Below are 19,325 nucleotides of genomic sequence, written 5' to 3'. Positions count from 1 at the left end.
CAGCTACCTTTTGACATATATATTCAATGGCAAAACGAGTAGGACCTCAGCCTTTCCTTATTTTCATGAAATCAAAACAAAAACATCACATAGAACATACAGAGAGAAGTGGTCGCGGTTGCCGTTTTACCAAAGAAAGACACAAAGTGTTGCAGTAACTCAGCGGGTCAAGCAGCATCTGTGGAGAACATGGATAGGTGATATTTCAGGTCCAGGTCTTCGGGGGACAAGCAGGGGCCGGCTTGGTGGGCTCGCCCTTCCAGGCCATGGTTCACTGTGTCCTACAAGCTGAGGTCAGCTCAGCAGCTTCCCCCTTGCAGGCTGCAGTCCACTGGGTCTAGCGTTCGGCTGCAGCAGACCAGCTCGGTGACATTCCCTTTCACAAACATTCCCTTTTCTATCAATCAATCAACCAATCAATTTTATAGCACATTTAAAAACAACTCACATTGACCAAAGTGCTGTACATCAGCTCAGGTACTAATGTGCTACATACAACGGTACACAGACCTAATGATACATACATAAACTGTTTACAGCGCCCCCTCAGAGGGCCTCAAAAATGCCGGGGAGTAGGAATAGATTTTAAGCCTCGACTTAAAGGAGTCGATGGAGGGGGCAGTTCTGATGATGAGAGGGATGCTGTTCCACAGTCTAGGTGCTGCAACCGAAAAAGCGGGGTCACCCCTGAGCTTGAGCCAAGACCGCGGGATAGTCAGTAGCCCCAAGTCGGCTGACCTGAGGGACCTGGAGATAGAATGGTGGGTTAGAAGATTTTTGACACGGGGGGGGGGGCAACTTTGTATACAAATAAGAGGAGCTTGAAGTTGATTCTGTACCGGACTGGGAGCCAGTGGAGAGAGGCCAGAATCGGGATGATGTGGTACCATTTACGGGTACCCGTCAGAAGTCTCGCTGCGGCGTTTTGAACCAATTGCAGGTGGGACAGGGTTGATTGGCTGATGCCAGTGTAAAGGGAGTTGCAGTAGTGAAGGCGGGCGGAGGAATACGTGGATGATTTTTTTCATGGTCGTCAAATTGGAAGAATGGTTTGATTTTAGCTATGGTACGAAGCTGAAAGAAACTAGCTTTTACCACAGAGTTCACTTGCTTGTCAAACTTTAAAGTGGAGTCAAATATCACACCAAGTTTTTTGATGTGCTTGTTTGACCCCCACCCCCCTGCAATGGCGCGTTGGGGGGACGGGACCCAACGGGTCCCCTTTAGACTCGTCTCCTTTAAACTTTGCCTTTCCCCATAAAGCTATCTTCACTAGAATTGGATTTTTCCATCCTGGAAAAAAGAATACGAGTTTCCAACCTATCTATGTTTCACTTCATTTTATATTCTTCTATCAGGTCTCCCAGCAACCTCTGACATTCCAGAGAAATAAAATCCAAGTCTCTCCCTGTTGCTAATTCTCCCTCACCCAGGCATCATTCTGGTAAAACTCCTGTGCACCCTTTCCAAAGCCCCCGCATCCTTTCTGTAATGGGGCAACCAGAATTGCACACAGTACTCCAAATGCAGCCGAACCAATGTCCTATAAAGCAGCATTTTGACTTTGCCTCTTATGCTCAATGCCGCAATCTTCTGTACCTCTCAATCTACTTGTGTTTCCACTTTCAGCGAGTATTGAACTTGGACGCCTCTGTATATCAATGCTGTTAAGGGTCATGCTTAATTGTATATTTTTACCCACGATATTTCACCTCTCAAAGAGCAACAGCAGTGTGATCCCATCAATCTTGGTGCCATCTGCAAATTTACTAAACAACCCGCCTGTTGGGTTCTTAGAACAGACTTAAAATAACACTCGGACACGGGAGTGAACTTCTTTATTCCAGGACGCCACCATGAGTCTCCCCAACGCATGCATACTTACACAAGACATCACATATGCTAATTTTACTTCGGAGTCACGTGAGTGACTACGTGAAGACCCGCCTCAGGACGCATGTGCGGCATTACGTTTCAGCAGGCAACAGCGGCAGGCGGGAGACAGGGCTCCCGCAGCAACCAGAAAAACTAAGCTTTAGGTAAGTACTTACCTTTATTTTAACAGCCCCTTTGCGTCTGCTTGTTCCCCGCAGGGCATGCAAGCGGCCCCCTTGGACTCCGGGGAGGAGTTTTCCGTTCGCGGGAGGGGGGGAAAGACGCCACCAGGACCGCACACACGGCGGACCATGGATGGGAGCTGTGCCGGTGCCGGTAACACTCCACAGGGGCGACATCGAGAGAGCGCAGGAAGACGGCGCTTGCACTGCGTTGGAGGTTCCCCTCAGTCCTCGCTCGCCCTCGAGTACTGGCCAGGTGAGGCAGGCAGGCGGGCGGGCGGAGGCTTCCGACCATTCGGAGCCGGTGAGGGGACCCACTACGCAGTGCTGGCGTGGAGTGCGCTGCAGCCCGAGTGCAGGAGAGCAGCAGCCCGAGTGCAGAGAGAGAGAGAGAGCGAGGACCGCTAATCAGCGCCCCGCTCCCGACACTGCACCAAGCCCGTCAGCACTTCAGCAGCGGGCTGGGGGGAAAAATGCTGCACCTGCCCGCTCGACGGAGGAAACGTCTCATTGGGCAGCAACAGGCGGTAGGACCGCTTAGCGGGCGGTCCGCTAACCCGACACCACGACCGAGCCCAGCCCGCTAGCGCCTGAGCAGCGGGCTGGATGTATGTAAAACCGGCCGGTGGTGCCGACAGGGACGTCTCTCCACCCAGGAGGGGGAGAGACAGCCGCCTGAGCTGCAGGAGCGGCTCTTGGGCATTGAAGAGGTGAGTTTGCAGTTGTGTTTTATTGCAGGTTTCAGGAACACAATGCAGAAAACTCGCAAAGAGAAACTGCCCCGCTCCAACTCTACCAGCGGGGCAGCAACCGGCGGCAGCGTCGCTCGCAGAGCGGTTTCGCTATCCCTGAGACCGAGCCAAGCCAGTCTCGCCAGAGCCTGCACGGCGGACTGGGAAAGCAGGCCAGGAAGCCAAATGGCCAGTCGTCTCTGATTCGTCGGAGGGGGACATGTCTCTACCAAAGCAGAAGAGAGACAGCCGCCTGAGCTGCATTTAGCAGCTCCTGGAGGAGAAGGTCCACCGGGAACAGCAGCGCTCCTGGCGAGACAGGACAGGCACCTCCTCCATAGTGTTGTGTCAGGCACTGCCCTTTGCTACCCTCATACCACGGGTTGGAGCAGGAGGCTAGCATTGGTGACCAGGGCAGGGCTGGTCTGGAAATGGGGCAGGCGGACAAAATCGGGAGTATGCATGGGGTGCAGGATCAGGAACAGCTGTTGGGTGTGGTGGACCGCTTCGTAGCAACCCCACGGGCTGGAGCACCGCTGGAGCCAAAAAATGGCAGCCAGTATTAACCACCTATCCAACAAACCTCTACTGAAGAAGGTGCTCGCCGAGGTGCTGCAAGAATATACAGCACCAGAGAACTGTGAGGCCCTTAAGGGGAAAAAAGCCTCAACAGCAAAATCTGGTAAAATGTGGGGGCCCTTATGCGGGCATAAAAACTCAAGCTACAGCGGATCCGAAGGCTCCTGACGTCAGCTATCACAGCCTATGCTCGTTCTGTGGAGACAACGAAGATGAACACACACCAGCAGGAAGTGCTGGTATTAAGGTGTACCACACAATTCGAACTAAACAATCTCCGGAGGGAAATATAAGACCTGCCCTCAATCTCAAAATTTGCAGGCTTGAGTAAAGCCCCAGCTGCGGAGGCAGACTCACTGCTATTTGGGAGAGATCTGAACAAAAAGCTGAAGGAGATGGAAGAGGCATCAAAAACCTTCGGCATCATGAGGGCAGGCCCCGGGACGAGCAAACCACGACCTCCGATACCCAAGCAGCAGCACCCCACGGCATCCACCAGTCGACGTCTAGAATATGGGACTGGTGAACGCTTGGGGCCGCATTATCCCCAAAAAGATCTTTTAGATCAGGGCCCGCCGCGGACCCCCTGGAAAATGCGCCTCCCCCCAACGTCGCCAGCACGTCGTCAGAACAAAAGCACTCAGAAAACAGAAAAGACAAAACCGCCAATAACCATGGAGGTAGGTGGGTCTGGTTCCTACCAGCATATAGAGCTCTTTCCTGGACTATCTCGGGTTTCATATTAATTCAGTCTACGTAACTATAATGTTGCCAAGAGACAACATAGTTGAATTGGCACAAACAAGCAACAAATTAATGGTCAACAAACTACCAACTACTCGACAAGTAACAGAGTAATTGGGAAAATGGTAGCATTTCTGTCTACATGATTCAGACCTTAGTATCAAAAACAACATATAGGTTGTCATTGAGCGTCTCATGAAGTTACCCACTGAAGTAATATCAGAAAGACAGTGGTGGGGTTTCCACTTATACTGGACATTAATTATCTAAAAAATGTTCGGGTGAATTTTATGGGTTTTAAAGCACTTGCATGTACGGTTATAAATAGACTACACTACGGAGGTGGCCTACATTAACCATATGGGCAGCATAAAGTCGGTATCATATGACAAGTTGGTCAAAACAATTTGGCAATGGTGTGTCCAAAGATGTATTTGACTATCAGCAAACTTACCTGCCAGGTAAGCAAAATACAGTGACAGACACCAGGTCACATAAATTTAAGGACAACATCAATTAGATGTTTTTATAAAAAAGTTTTAACAAAACTATCAAGCTATATGACGCACCAGATATTAATGCATTTCATTGTCTCTGTACTGTACACTGACAATGACAATTAAAATTGAATCTGAATCTGATATCGATTATCTGCATCAACGCTATATCACCAGGTGTTTGGGGATGTCCTATGTATGTCGCGGGGAAACCAGACCCTGGGGCAGTGGAATCTTCATTGCCATTTTCTCTGGGACAGGTAGTTACCAGTAGAAAGCTCGTCAGCAATATATTATAACTTTTCTGACCTACAGGTCATGTTGTCAATCAAGAATGTATTTATAATAATCCATAGACAAATGCGTTCACGCTGCATTGGTGAAATTATTTCTATGTATTTCTTCCGTTCTGCCTCACCAATCGAGGACTACGCACAGTACAAAAGGATTCTGCTTCAGGTATTTGATAGTACCTGACGGACTTACGCAGCCATGGTTCCCTATACGCCATGACATGGTTGTTGAAACTTCGATGGTATTTCCCAGTAACCCAGAATTATTAACACTCGGAGCCAGGCACAAGTCATCAGTGCCATGGGAAAATCAAGCTCCTGGGTTGCAGATTCTGCACAAGCCTCATCTGGGACTGGGATTGTTATACTGAACCATCGACACCATGTCAGCATCCTTCTGAACATCCACTGGACTACAGCACTTGTCCAGCATCAAGACAAGTACTGCAAGGATACAGGGATAACCTACTCAACTGATACAGTTACTACGAACTGGAATTCCTGGAGAACCTTCATCACGATGAAGGATTCGGCTACAGTACCATCAACACAGCTAGAATTGCCCTGCCTGTTGTTTCAAAACAGCTACAGGACAACAGGCCATGGGGTCACTGGCTGGTGGTAATCTTTGAAGGGTATTAAAACTCTAAACCCTTAGACCAGGTACACCCATATATGGGATGTCACAGTGGTACAACCATACCTCAGGGGATACCCACCAGCCAGATCCCTCAACCTGAACTTTCTATGCTCTAAACACATATGTTGAAGGCACACGGAGCAGCACAGAGGGTCCAGTCACTACTCCTATTGCAACTGGACACCATGCTCATAGCTTCAGACCAGATCTCTATCATTGTCCAGGGAATGGTCAAACCAGACCAGGAACACCTTATCCAGTCATAAAATCCGGGCTTACCCGCCAGAAAACACGGTAATGTGCCATGACCCTATTACCTTACATAGACACAACCTAAATATTCGAGGGAGATGAAAAGCCTTGTGGGTTGGTCACAAAAAACCTTGGGGTCGGGTAACGAGCCTTTTTTGGGATGGCTCAAGCAGGTACTAAAGCTCCTGGAATAAAACTAACATGTACAAAGTTTTCATTCCACAGGACAAGCTTCCACGTCAACGGCAAAAGAATGGACGTGCCTATAAACCACATCCTGGCTACAGCAGAATGGTGGGGGTAAAACGTTCAGAGAAATAATTTATTATAAACTGTTGACAAAACCTGTTTTTTATTTGCAGGAAAGATTCCAATCTGCAAATATTTAAATTAGCCCAGGGGAGCATTTAAATTTCTTCATTGTTATTGTAAAAATACCATTGTTTTTTCTATAAACAGATTCATTGGTTGATTATGATAACACACTTCCTCCCTCAAAGGCTTCGGCAGCGAGTGATATAAAGCTGTTACACGGTTTGAAATCACAGAACTTTGAAATCTTCACGTAGTCACTCACGTGACTCCGAAGTAAAATAGTAAGATTAAACGAGAACTTACCAGTTTGAAGTTTGATCTGTATTTTATGAGGAGTTACGATGAGGGATTACGTGCCCTCCGCTCCCACCCTCATTATATGGATCAAACTGATAAATTGATGTCTCTTTGTCTTTACTATGTTACTTCAAATACTTGTGTCTATCTGTGATTCCACACCGCTGCTTTGAAGTATGCCGCACATGCGTCCTGAGGCGGGTCTTCACGTAATCCCTCATCGTAACTCCTCATAAAATACAGATCAAACTTCAAACTGGTAAGTTCTCGTTTAATCTTACTATTATAGCACATACCTAACACTCCCCCTTTAACTTGGAGGCAGGTAATACTAGTTCTATTACATACACCACATTCTTCCCCTTTTAACTCAATTTCACCTGCACGGTATAAGCTCTTTACTTAACATATCATTGAGTAATACACTGTTGCACAATTGTATTATGACAGTCATCTCACAATACATCCTCATAACTGTGATAATCCTATCTAAACCAGCACTTAAACCAGCATTTAAACCAGCCTCTAGCGTGTCCAAACCCTTAAAAATCTTACATGTTTCAATAAGATCCCCTCTCATCGTTCTAAACTCCATAGTGTAAATCCCAGCTGCTCCATTCTCTCAGCATATGACAGTCCCGCCATCCCGGGAATTAACCTTGTAAACCTATGCTGCACTGCCTGAATAGCAAGGATGTCCTTCCTCAAATTAGGGGACCAAAACTCCATACAATACTCCAGGTGTGGTCTCACTAAGGTCCTGTACAACTGCAGAAGAACCTCTTTGTTCCTATACTCGATTCCTCTTGTTATAAAGGCCAACATGCCATTCGCTTTCTTTACTGCCTGCTGTACTTGCATGCTTACTTTCATGGACTGATGAACAAGGTCCCCAAGATCCTGTTGTACTTCCCCTTTTCCCAACTTGACATCATTTAGATAATAATCTGCCTTCCTGTTTTTGATACCAAAGTGGATAACCTCACATTTATCCACATTAAACTTCATCTACCATACATCTGCCCACTGCCCAACCTGTCCAAGTCACCCTGCATTCTCATGGCATCCTCCTCTCAGTTTACACTGCCACCCAGCTTTGTGTCATCTGCAAATTTGCTAATGTTACTTTGAATCCCTTCATCCAAATCATTGATGTATATTATAAATAGCTGCGGTCCCAGCACCTCAATTTAACTTGAGCCTCAAATCTCAATTTAGCTTGAGATTTCAAGTAGAATGGAAATGGATCAGGGATAGTCAGCAGGAAACCTACGAAAGAGCTGTGTACACTGGTTCAATGGTGCTTTTGTTGTCACATGTGTGAAGTGTTAACACACAGTGAAATTCTTCTTCTTACAAACTGTCCAGTAGAGTATTCCCATACCTAAGCAGGGATGGAAGACCCCATTCCAGTACCCCATTCCTGCCACCACCCACCCTCTGACGAAATAAATTCCCCCTCATCTCCTTCCTAAAGGAACATCCTTTAATTCTGAGGCTGTGACCATATGTTCCTAGATCTCTCTGCTCCACAACATTTTCCAGGGTGCTGCCATGTAAGGAACTGCCCTGGTTTGATTTCCCAAATTGCAACACCTCGCACTTCTCTGCGTTAAACTCCATCAACTACTCCTCCGTCCAGTTGACCAGCTGGTGATTGTGCAGACAGATTAGATGTGTTTTTTGGTATCATGTTTAGCACCAGTATTGTGTGACAAAGGACCTGATCCTATGTGTGAGAAGAACGCTGCACCTGCCCGCTCGACGTCTCATTGCGTCTCATTGCGGGGACAGCAACAGGCGGTAGGACCGCTTAGCGGGCGGTCCGCTACCCCGACACCGCGACCGAGCCCAGCCCCGCTAGCGCCTGAGCAGCGGGCTGGATGATGCAAAAACCGGCCGGTGGTTCCGACATCGGACGGGGACGTCTCTCCACCCAGGAGGGGGAGAGACAGCCGCCTAAGCTGCAGGAGCGGCTCTTGGGCATTGGAGAGGTGAGTTGCAGTTGTGTTTTGCAGGGGTTCAGGAACACAACGCAGAAAACTCGCAAAGAGAAACTGCCCCGCTCCAACTCTACCAGCGGGGCAGCAACCGGTGGCAGCGTCGCTCGCAGAGCGTTTTCGCTATCCCTGAGACCGAGCCAAGCCCAGTCTCGCCAGAGCCTGCACGGTGGACTGGGAAAGCGGCCAGGAAGCCAAACGGCCGGTCGTCTCCGATTCGTCGGAGGGGGACATGTCTCCACCAAAGCAGAAGAGAGACAGCCGCCTGAGCTGCATTTAGCAGCTCCTGGAGGAGAAGGTCCACCGGGAACAGCAGCGCTCCCGGCGAGACAGGACAGGTACCTCCTCCATAGTGTCATGTCAGGCACTGCCCTTTGCTACCTCATACCATGGGCTGGAGCAGGAGGCTAGCATTGGTGACCAGGGCAGGGCTGGTCGGGAAATGGGGCAGGCGGACGAAATCGGTAGTATGCATGGGGTGCAGGAGCAGGAACAGCTGTTGGGTGTGGTGGACCGCTTCGTAGCAACCCCACGGGCTGGAGCACCGCTGGAGCCAAAAAATGGCAGCCAGTATTAATCACCTATCCAACAAACCTCTACTGGAGAAGGTGCTCGCCGAGGTGCTGCAAGAACATACAGCACCAGAGAACTGTGAGGCCCTTAAGGGTAAAAAGCCTCAACAGCCAAATCTGGGAAAATGTGGGGGCCCTTATGCGGGCACAAAAACTCAAGCTACAGCGGATCCTAAGGCTCCTGACGTCAGCTATCACAGCCTATGCTCGTTCTGTGGAGACAACGGAAATGAATACATACCAGCAGGATGTGCTGGCATTAAGGTGTACAATTCGAACTAAACAATCTCCGGAGGGAGAATATAAGACCTGCCCTCAATCAAGTCATAAAATCCGGGCTTACCCGCCAGAAAACACGGTAAGGTGCCATGACCCTATTACCTTACATAGACACAACCTAAATATTCGAGGGAAATGAAAAGCCTTGTGGGTTGGTCACAAAAAACCTTGGGGTCGGGTAACGAGCCTTTTTTGGGATGGCTCAAGCAGGTACTAAAGCTCCTGGAATAAAACTAACATGTACAAAGTTTTTCATTCCACAGGACAAGCTTCCACGTCAACGGCAAAAGAATGGACGTGCCTATAAACCACATCCTGGCTACAGCAGAATGGTGGGGGTAAAACGTTCAGAGAAATAATTTATTATAAACTGTTGACAAAACCTGTTTTTTATTTGCAGGAAAGATTCCAATCTGCAAATATTTAAATTAGCCCAAGGGAGCATTTAAATTTCTTCATTGTTATTGTAAAATACCATTGTTTTTCTATAAACAGATTCATTGGTTGATTATGATAACACACTTCCTCCCTCAAAGGCTTCGGCAGCGAGTGATATAAAGCTGTTACACGGTTTGAAATCACAGAACTTTGAAATCTTCACGTAGTCACTCACGTGACTCCGAAGTAAAATAGTAAGATTAAACGAGAACTTACCAGTTTGAAGTTTGATCTGTATTTTATGAGGAGTTACGATGAGGGATTACGTGCCCTCCGCTCCCACCCTCATTATATGGATCAAACTGATAAATTGATGTCTCTTTGTCTTTACTATGTTACTTCAAATACTTGTGTCTATCTGTGATTCCACACCGCTGCTTTGAAGTATGCCGCACATGCGTCCTGAGGCGGGTCTTAACGTAATCCCTCATCGTAACTCCTCATAAAATACAGATCAAACTTCAAACTGGTAAGTTCTCGTTTAATCTTACTATTATAGCACATACCTAACACTCCCCCTTTAACTTGGAGGCAGGTAATACTAGTTCTATTACATACACCACATTCTTCCCCTTGTAACTCAATTTCACCTGCACGGTATAAGCTCTTTACTTAACATATCATTGAGTATCATTGAGCTCTTTACTTAACATATCATCATTCTCCTAAGATGGCGGCCTTGAGGCGCACGCCGGTACAGTCCCTGCTTATATGTTACGCCCTTTTGTCCTTCTATGTTAAAAACTCCTCCTGCTGCATATGACTTTTGATGTATACAGTGTCTTGTCTATGGTCTTTGTTTGTTCTTTTGCACTATGTATTGTTGGTGAGATTTGTGATTTGTGATGTGGTATGGATGCACTTTATTACGGTGATATGTGTTATTAGTTGTATGTAACTAAAGCAGTGTGCCATCATGTACCGAACCCAAATACCACCAACCCTGGTTGCGTGGCAAATAAAGATTCTATTCTATTCTAGTAATACACTGTTGCACAATGGTATTATTACAGTCATCTTACAATACATCCTCATAACTGTGATAATCCTATCTAAACCAGCAATTATCATGTTTTCATTCCATCCATCTTCCTTAAACCAAATACATTACCCCTTGCTTTATGTGTTATCATTTTCTGTTCCTTTATGTGTAACTTGCGAGCATTTTCTAATAGCTCTAGTTCTGCCTGTATCTCTGCTTCTTCACTTTTAAATGTCCTAATCTAATTTGCAAATTTCTTCCTGTTCCTGATATTCTGCATTTCATTTTCTGGTTCATATATTTGCTTTGTTTTCCTCTTTGTAGGTGGGATCTGACTCATGGCTGCAAGTTTCCGTTTTCTAGCAGCTTCCCCTGTTGTTCAATTTCCATTTGCTGCGTATTTATCTGCTCTTGCTGTTTAATGAGATTCTGCAATGCATTACCATTTGTCCATTGCTCAGTGAAGGAGGCTCCATGCTGAACTATAGTGAAATGTCCTAATCGCAATCAGTCCTGCATACTTTTGTCTTGACCGACAAGCCTCTCTTCTTTAGACTTTTCTATTAGCAGCTTTCTACTCATTGTCACACATTTATTTAACCGTTTTTGTATCGTTTAAGCCTTTTCTGTTGTTCATCTATTTGTCTTCTTAAGTCACATTTCTGGTTCTTCATCAAGAACTAGGATCTATATTGTCTTTGCAATACCACTGTGGCTCTGATTTGTGCTCTGTATAGGTTTCTTGTTTTATAAGCAAGGTAGTGAGACTGCACTACAATTGCTGTATAATTCAGTTTGAGCAAGTCTTTCCTATATCGTTTAAGCCTTTTGTATCATTTCAGCCTTTTCTGTTGTGCGTCCAATTGCCTTCTTCAGTTTTTCCTATACCAATTCACATTGAGTGCTGACTGCACTTTTACAGTAGCTCTCTTTTGCTTAATCCACTGCCTATTCACCATACTCTTGTAGGCAGCCTGAATGGTATTAGTTGCATCCCTCATTGATGGATATTGCACAAACTGGGAATGCCCTATTTTGCATGCTTTGTACCATCTCTGGATCAAAATGACTGCTTATCGCATAGCTCTGTAGCGTACCCTTAATCGGTAACCACGGTGTGCAGCTTGCAGAGTGACTACAGCCGCCTTTTGCATCAAGAAATGTTTTCTTGTAATTTACATCATTATGAATGACTTAATATGGCGTGCTGCCTTGATTTTCTCAAACAATTCTCTGGCTTTAATCCCACGGTAGAAAGCCTGAATACAAACCACTGCTTTTCTCAAATTCTCAATTATAATGTCTCACTTGGACATTTCTTATCTGGCAAGCTCTGTTCCGTTGATGTACCGCAATGGCAGACCAGCGTAGTTTCTTGAAATACTAACGCTGTTTATGCATCTGATAATAAGTCTGTATGACCAAGGCAGATTTGTGCATGCATCGCAATTGCTTTCGAGCAACCATTCCTCGGTAGGCAGTCTGAAGCAGCACAACGCGTACCTTCATGTAGGTTTTGTGATCACTTTCCATTTGAAGATGAGTTCTATAATGGGTTTGTACTATTATAGCTGCCAATCTCATTGCCTTGTATAGACAGTATACTCTGTGCATTTTAAATGCTGCTTGTATTACTGTTACTACCTTCTGTTTGTTCCGGACCTTCATACCCCTGAATGTATCTCTCCCCGTACCTTCATACCCCTGAATGTAGCTTGAATAGTTAGGGTTGCCCTCTGGATGGCAGTTTCCCTTTGCCTTTGCCTTTTATCCCCTTGCCATTTACCTTTGGCCTTTTGCACTTGACCTTTGTCACTTGGCACTTGACTTTTGTCACTTTGTCCTTGAATTTTGTCACTTTGCACCTCCCGTTTGCCCTTTGAGGCACTGCCTTCCCTCTTTAATTCAAGCTCCTTGCCTCTGGATGCCCTTGGAGGTTTTGGCGAGAATTGAGCCTCCTTACGCTCCTCGTACGTTTTATCCATGGGCTTTGCTGGCCGCAGTAACGCACGTAAGCTGTGATAACCCTCTCTTCCTAAGCCTAATATGAACCATGATCTCTTCTTCGCTCCAGTGATATAATTGGAAATAAACGAAGCCTCCAAGACTTCAGTCCATTTCTCAAAATTACACCCAGAATCTAACTGGGACAATTTGAAAAGTCATGCAACCTGTTGCTATTCTGTTCTCTCACTGTGTTTTCTGCGCTGGACTTAATCCTTTTACATTCTTATTACTTAATCTTATAATAATGCATTTATACTAATAAACAACATTTCAGGTTAATGCCAACTAAAACATTCTAAACCATATTCACTCTATGCACACAGATTTACAATTAATAACAGTGACCAATGCATTACATCCAAACAGTCCTGCTTTTACTGTGAAGGAATAGTGAATAATGCATAACATTCAAACATGGCTTTTATTGTGAAGGATTCCACCGGTCCAGCTTGTTGGCCTGTGGATTCTGGTGCATCCTCGACCTCTCGGATTCTCCAGAGCTTCTCCCAAGGGCACTGTTGCTTTTGCTGTTGTCCACTCCGGACCTCCGCAGCTGCCGCTGGCTCAGCCATTGCTGTTGCCTCCGATGGCTCGCTGCCAAGTCGACTCCCGCTGCTCCGCCAACTGGCCTGCCCGCTGGCTCCACAGCCCTCCCGGCTGCTACTGGACCCGCCGCTCGGCTCGTCGCTGGCTCCCGTGGACACCCTGCGGAAGGTGAGTCGCTGCTTGTTTCTGCTACTGGTCCCTGCTGCTCCAAACGTCGGGACAGTACCCCGCCGTCGGGGGCTGGCTAAGCACTGTGTCCTGCTTCTCTCATGTGGAACCGCTTCTATGTCTGCCGGCTTTCTCTTGCGACCGGGCTTTCTCAACTCAGCCGTCTCCCGCGATCGGGCTTTCTCCCTCTTTCTCTCCAGAACGGGCTGACTCTGCTCCCGACCGGGCAGAAGACTCGGCTTTCATCGGTGGCTTCTCCGGACCTGTCCGTGGCCTACAAGGTACTAGGCCCTCACCCGATGTCTGTGGCTGCTGCTTGGGCCTGGCTGTGGGCTGCACAGCGCTGGAAAACGTTCCCGGTAAGTTGACACCATCGCTCCTAGCTTCCCGCTGCACTCGGGAAGTGACACTTACTGCCCCGCTTGTCTTCCTTCCACTCTTGCTTCCCGTTCTGACCTTTTTTTCTTTGGCGCCAATTCAAAAGCATTTGGCGCCAAATCTTTTTGCTTGGTGCTGTTCCACTTTGTTTCCAAATACAACGTCTATTTCAACTTGTTTTCATTTTTTCTTGGCTTTCCTTCTTTTCTTTTCTGTTCTTTTATCCTCGTCACCAATTGTTGTGTATTTGGGTGCTTAGAACAGACTTAAAATAACACTCGGACACGGGAGTGAACTAACAAGCTTCTTTATTCCAGGACGCCACCTTGAGTCTCCCCAACGCATGCGTACTTGCACAAGACATCACATATGCTAATTATATCACATACCTAACACCACCTACATCCAGATAATTTACATATATATACGCTGTGGTCTCAGCGTAGAATCCTGCAGAATGGCACGGTGGCACGGCAGTAGAATTGCTGCCTTACAGCGCTTTCAGCACCGGAGACCCAGGTTCAATCCCGACTACGGGTGCTTGTCTGTACAGAGCTTTGTACGTTCTCCCCGTGACCACGTGGAATTTATCCAAGATCTTTGGTTTCCTCCCACACTCCAATGACGTACAGGTTTGTAGATTAAACGGCATGATATAACTTTAAACTTGTCCCTATTGTGTCTAGGATAGTGTTAATATGCGGGGATTGCTGGTCGGTACGGAAGGGCCTGTTTCCGCGCTGTATCTCGAACCTAAACTAAACTAAAAAAATTCCACTGGTCAAAGACCTCCAGCCTAAATATTGTCCTTCCACCACAACCCTCTGTCTAAAGTTTTTATAGATATGTGAAGAGAAAAAGATTAGTTAAAACAAATGTAGGTCCCTTGCAGTCAGAAACGGGTGAGTTGATCATGGGGAACAAGGACATGGCAGACCAATTGAATAATTACTTTGGTTCTGTCTTCACTAAGGAAGACATAAATAAACTGCCGGAAATAGCAGGGGACCGGGGGTCAAATGAGATGGAGGAACTGAGTGAAATCCAGGTTAGCCAGGAAGTGGTGTTAGGTAAATTGAATGGATTAAAGGCTGATAAATCCCCAGGGCCAGATAGGCTGCATCCCAGAGTACTTAAGGAAGTAGCCCCAGAAATAGTGAATGCATTAGTGATAATTTTTCAAAACTCTTCTGGAGTAGTTCCTGAGTATTGGAGGGTAGCTAATGTAACAAGGGAGAGAGAGAGAAAACAGGGAATTACAGACCAGTTAGTCCAACATCGGTAGTGGGGAAACTGCTAGAATCATTTATTAAAGATGGGATAGCAGCACATTTGGAAAGTAGTGAAATCATTGGACAAAGTCAGCATGGATTTACGAAAGGTAAATCATGTCTGACGAATCTTATACAATTTTTCGAGGATGTAACTAGTAGAGTGGATAATGGAGAACCAGTGGATGTGTTATATCTGGACTTTCAGAAGGCTTTCAACAAGGTTCCACATAAGAGATTAGTATACAAACTTAAAGCACACGGTATTGGGGGTTCAGTATTGATGTGGATAGAGAACTGGCTGGCAGACAGGAAGCAAAGAGTAGGAGTAAACGGGTCGGCCCGCATGCTCGATGTACTGGAGCAGTTCACGCGAACTGACGTCCCTCTCCTCTCCTCTCCTCTCCTTGCCAGGCCATCTCTGTGTCCCGGGGGCGCCTCCTGCAGCTGACCGTGAAGGCGCAGGAGGCATCACCCTAGTTCACCCTCCTCCCAGCCCATTCACCTCGTGCCCGACATCTCCAGCTGCCTCCCAGTTATGCCCGTCTGTCGAGCCCTCAGGTGGGTTTCCGATCCAGGCGACCGTGAGCCTTCAGGTGAGGGTCCACCAACCGTGAGCCTTTGGGCGGATCACGACGAGCCTTCGGTCGGATTCCCCGTCCTGCTGGAGACGGCAGCGGGTGAGACAAGTGTACTGAGTGGGGCCCCGAGGTAGGTCCATGGTGAACGCATCTGACCCGCTTGCCAGGAGGTCCCCGGCCCGTGTACAAAGTCATTCTCTCCAATAGTTTCCCTACCACTGAAGTGAGGCCAACCGATAGGTTGTTAAGTAGGTTTGCAGATCATAATCATAAGCATAATCATAATCATACTTTATTAGCCAAGTATGTTTTGCAACATACGAGGAATTTGATTTCTCATACATCCATAGCAACAAAAGACAACAGGACACACACAGTACATTTCAACATAAACATCCACCACAGTGACTCCTCCACATTCCTCACCGTGATGGAAGGCGAACAAAAGTTCAAATCACTTCCCTTCTTTGTTCTCCCGCGGTCGGGGGCCTCTAACCTTCCGTTGATGGGGCGATCTTTATTCCCGTAGCCGGCGGCGGGCCTCCTCATCAGGGCGATCAAGCTCCTGCATCGGGGGGTTGTCAGCTCCCCCGCGCCGGGCGATCTGACCCCGGGTCGGGGCTAGTCGAAAGACGCGCGGATTTTGGAGCTCCCGACATCGGTCTCTTCCCGAGACTGCATGTTCCTGATGTTAAAGTCCGCAGGCGCGTTGGTCCCAGGCAAGTGCGTCGGTCCCAGACAAGAAATCGGCTCTGATGGTAAGTCCTCAAGCTCAAAGATAGTCCCGAGCAAGGCCGCCAGCTCCATGATGTTAGGCCGCAGAGCGACCGGGGATACGATCCGGAAAACAATCGCATCTCCCGCAAGGTAAGAGATTGCAAAACAAGTTTCCATCGACCCCCTCCCCACTCCCCACCCCCCACCGAAAACAAACCAGAGAACATTGACACATACTTTTATAACACACGGAAAATAACAAAAATAGACGAAAAGGACACAGACCTTTTTCCCTGACTCTCAGACTTAGGACGAGTCTCGACCTGAAACTTCACCTATTCCTTTTGTCCAGAGATACTGCTTGACCTGCTCAGTTACTCCAGCATCTGGTGTCTATCTTTGGACAGGCTTGGACTGTTTTCTCCGCAACCCTGGAGGTTGAGGGGAGACCAGGCAGAAGTATACAAACTTATGAGAGGCATAGATAGGGTGACCATCGGAACCTTTTTTCATGGTGGAAATATATTGAGGATGAGAGGACATAGTTTTAAGATGAATGGGGCAAATTTTACATGAAAAGTTTAAAGGAGTTTTTAGTACATGGAGGATGGTGGGTGTCTGGAAGGTGTTGCCAGGAATGGTGGTGGAGGTAGATACAATATTGGCATTGAGATGCGTTTAGATTGGCACATGGGATGGCATATGGTGGAGGCAGATATGATAGTGGTGTTTAAGAGGATTTAAGAAAGGCACATGTAAGTGTCGGGAGTGGAATGATTCGCGTGCAATAAGATTTCCTTTGCCTTAGAAACCATGGAAGTGTGTATCTCAAAGATAGACACAAAAAGCTGGAGTAACTCAACGGGGCAGGCAGCGTCTCTGGAGAGATGGAATAGGTGAAGTTTTGAGTCGAGACCCTTCTCGACCCGAAACGTCACCCGTTCCTTCTATCCAGAGACGCTGCCTGCCCCGCTGAGTTACTCCAGCTTTTTGTGTCTCATCTTCGGTGTAAACCAGCATCTGCAGTTCCTTCCTGACCAAGTGTGTATCTCAAAGTGATTTTATATCACCGGACAATTATTCTTGCCATCTGTTTTATTTTTCATCTGTGCTGACTTGTTGACTGGGTGTTGCTCAGATGGAATATGAATCATCAATATGCTGGGGCATGCAACCACATTCCTCTGAGCATCATGTTTCCCTCTGAGTGGCCTCGATCCAATCTTGCTTTTCTCTGTTAAGCAATCCCATTGCTGGGAAATAGTTGTGTAATAAAGCCAATGGCTTGCGATGCAGCCCCGCAGGACTTTGGTTTGGCTGCATTTGGAGTAATGCATGCAGTTCTGGTTGTCCCATTGCAGGATAGATGTTGAGGATGTGAAGAGCATACAGAGGGGGGTTTACCAGAATGCTGCCTGGATTAGAGAGGTTCACCTACAGGGAGCGCTTGGATAGAATTGGATTGTTTTCTCCGGAACGTCAGTGGTTGAGGGGAGCCTTGATAGAAGTATATAAAATGATGAGAGGCATAGACAAGGTAGACAGTCAGAACCTTATTCCGTGGATGGAAATGTCCAACTGGAATAGCTATAAGGTGAGAGGGGGAAAGTTTGATGGAGATATGCAAGGCACATTTTTCACACAGCGAGTGGTAGGGGCCTGGAATGCATGGTATGGGGTGGAGGCAGATATATATGGTAGTGGTGTTTAAGAGGCTTTTAGATAGGCACATGGAAGTACAGAGTATCGGTGGAGATGGATTATGTACATGCAGATGTGATCAATTTAACTAGGCATCATGGTCAGCACAAACATTGTCGGCCAAAGGGCCCTTTCCCTGTGCTATACTGCTCTATGTTCTATGTTATGATTTGCTGCATTTTGCGGGGTTATTTGTGGATATCCTTGCGAATATGCACTGTAGCGCAGCTCATAGAACCACTGCCCCACAGCGCCAGAGACCCGGGTTCAATTCTGACCTTGGGTACTGTCTGTGTGGAGTTTGCACGTTCTCCCTGTGACAGCCAGGGCTCCGGTTTCCTCCCACATCCGAAAGATGCGTGTGTTTGTAGGTGAATTGGTCCCTGTAAAATTGCCCCTTGTGTGCAGAGAGTAGATGCGAACATGGGTTAATATAGGGTGATCGCTGGTCAGTTTGAGATGATATTCATTGTAATAAAGCGTGCTCTTATAATGGAACATCAGAATAAGACATTCGGTTCTTTGAGCGTGCACCAGTATCCAACGGCAGAAGCAAATCAAAAGGACACATCCCCCTATTTTCCTCCATTAATCTGTTATACTTTCAATGAGAACACAGAACAGTGTAGCACAAGAACATGCCATTTGACCCACAAAGTATGTGCTGCACTTAACGCCAAATTAAACTGATCCCTTCTGCCATAATCCTTGTCTTATTCATTGAGTAATTGCAAGTGGATTTATTTAACAGTATTCATTTCTTTAGGATTGTGAGTCTCTTGCCAACGCTCGCAAACTGAGCAAAACACTTGTGGACGTACACAAGTAGAATGGATATGTTCTTCACTCCATTCTCTGCCTGTTCTTGTGTCTGTCTAAAAGCCTCATAAACGTCAATATCATGTCTATTGTCACCACCACTGAAGGCAGTATGTTCCAGGAACTTACTGCCCTTGGCATAAAAAAAGTACTTCACAAACCTTTGCTAAACTTTCCTCCCTCTCAACTTATGCTCTATAACATTTGATGTTGACATCTTGGGAAAATGACTCAAACTATCTACCATGTCTATCAAAACTTTTATCGGGTCTCTCCCCCTCACCTCACAATCCAAGTTTTCCCTATCTCTACTTATATCTTTCCTGAGGTGCCGCTGAAAAGTCAAGGCCAGAGCCCTCATGGGCAGGAGCCCTGCAAGTCAAAGGTGGACAAAGGACATTTATTGTCATGCTCACCAATTGGTGCAGTGAAACTTGAGTTGCCATTGCAGCACACAAATA

Source organism: Leucoraja erinacea, unplaced genomic scaffold (genome assembly GCF_028641065.1).
Source record: "Leucoraja erinacea ecotype New England unplaced genomic scaffold, Leri_hhj_1 Leri_967S, whole genome shotgun sequence".
Classification (NCBI taxonomy): Eukaryota; Metazoa; Chordata; class Chondrichthyes; order Rajiformes; family Rajidae; genus Leucoraja; species Leucoraja erinaceus.
The sequence above is the reverse complement of the archived record's forward strand: the minus strand, read 5'-3'. Positions refer to the sequence as shown.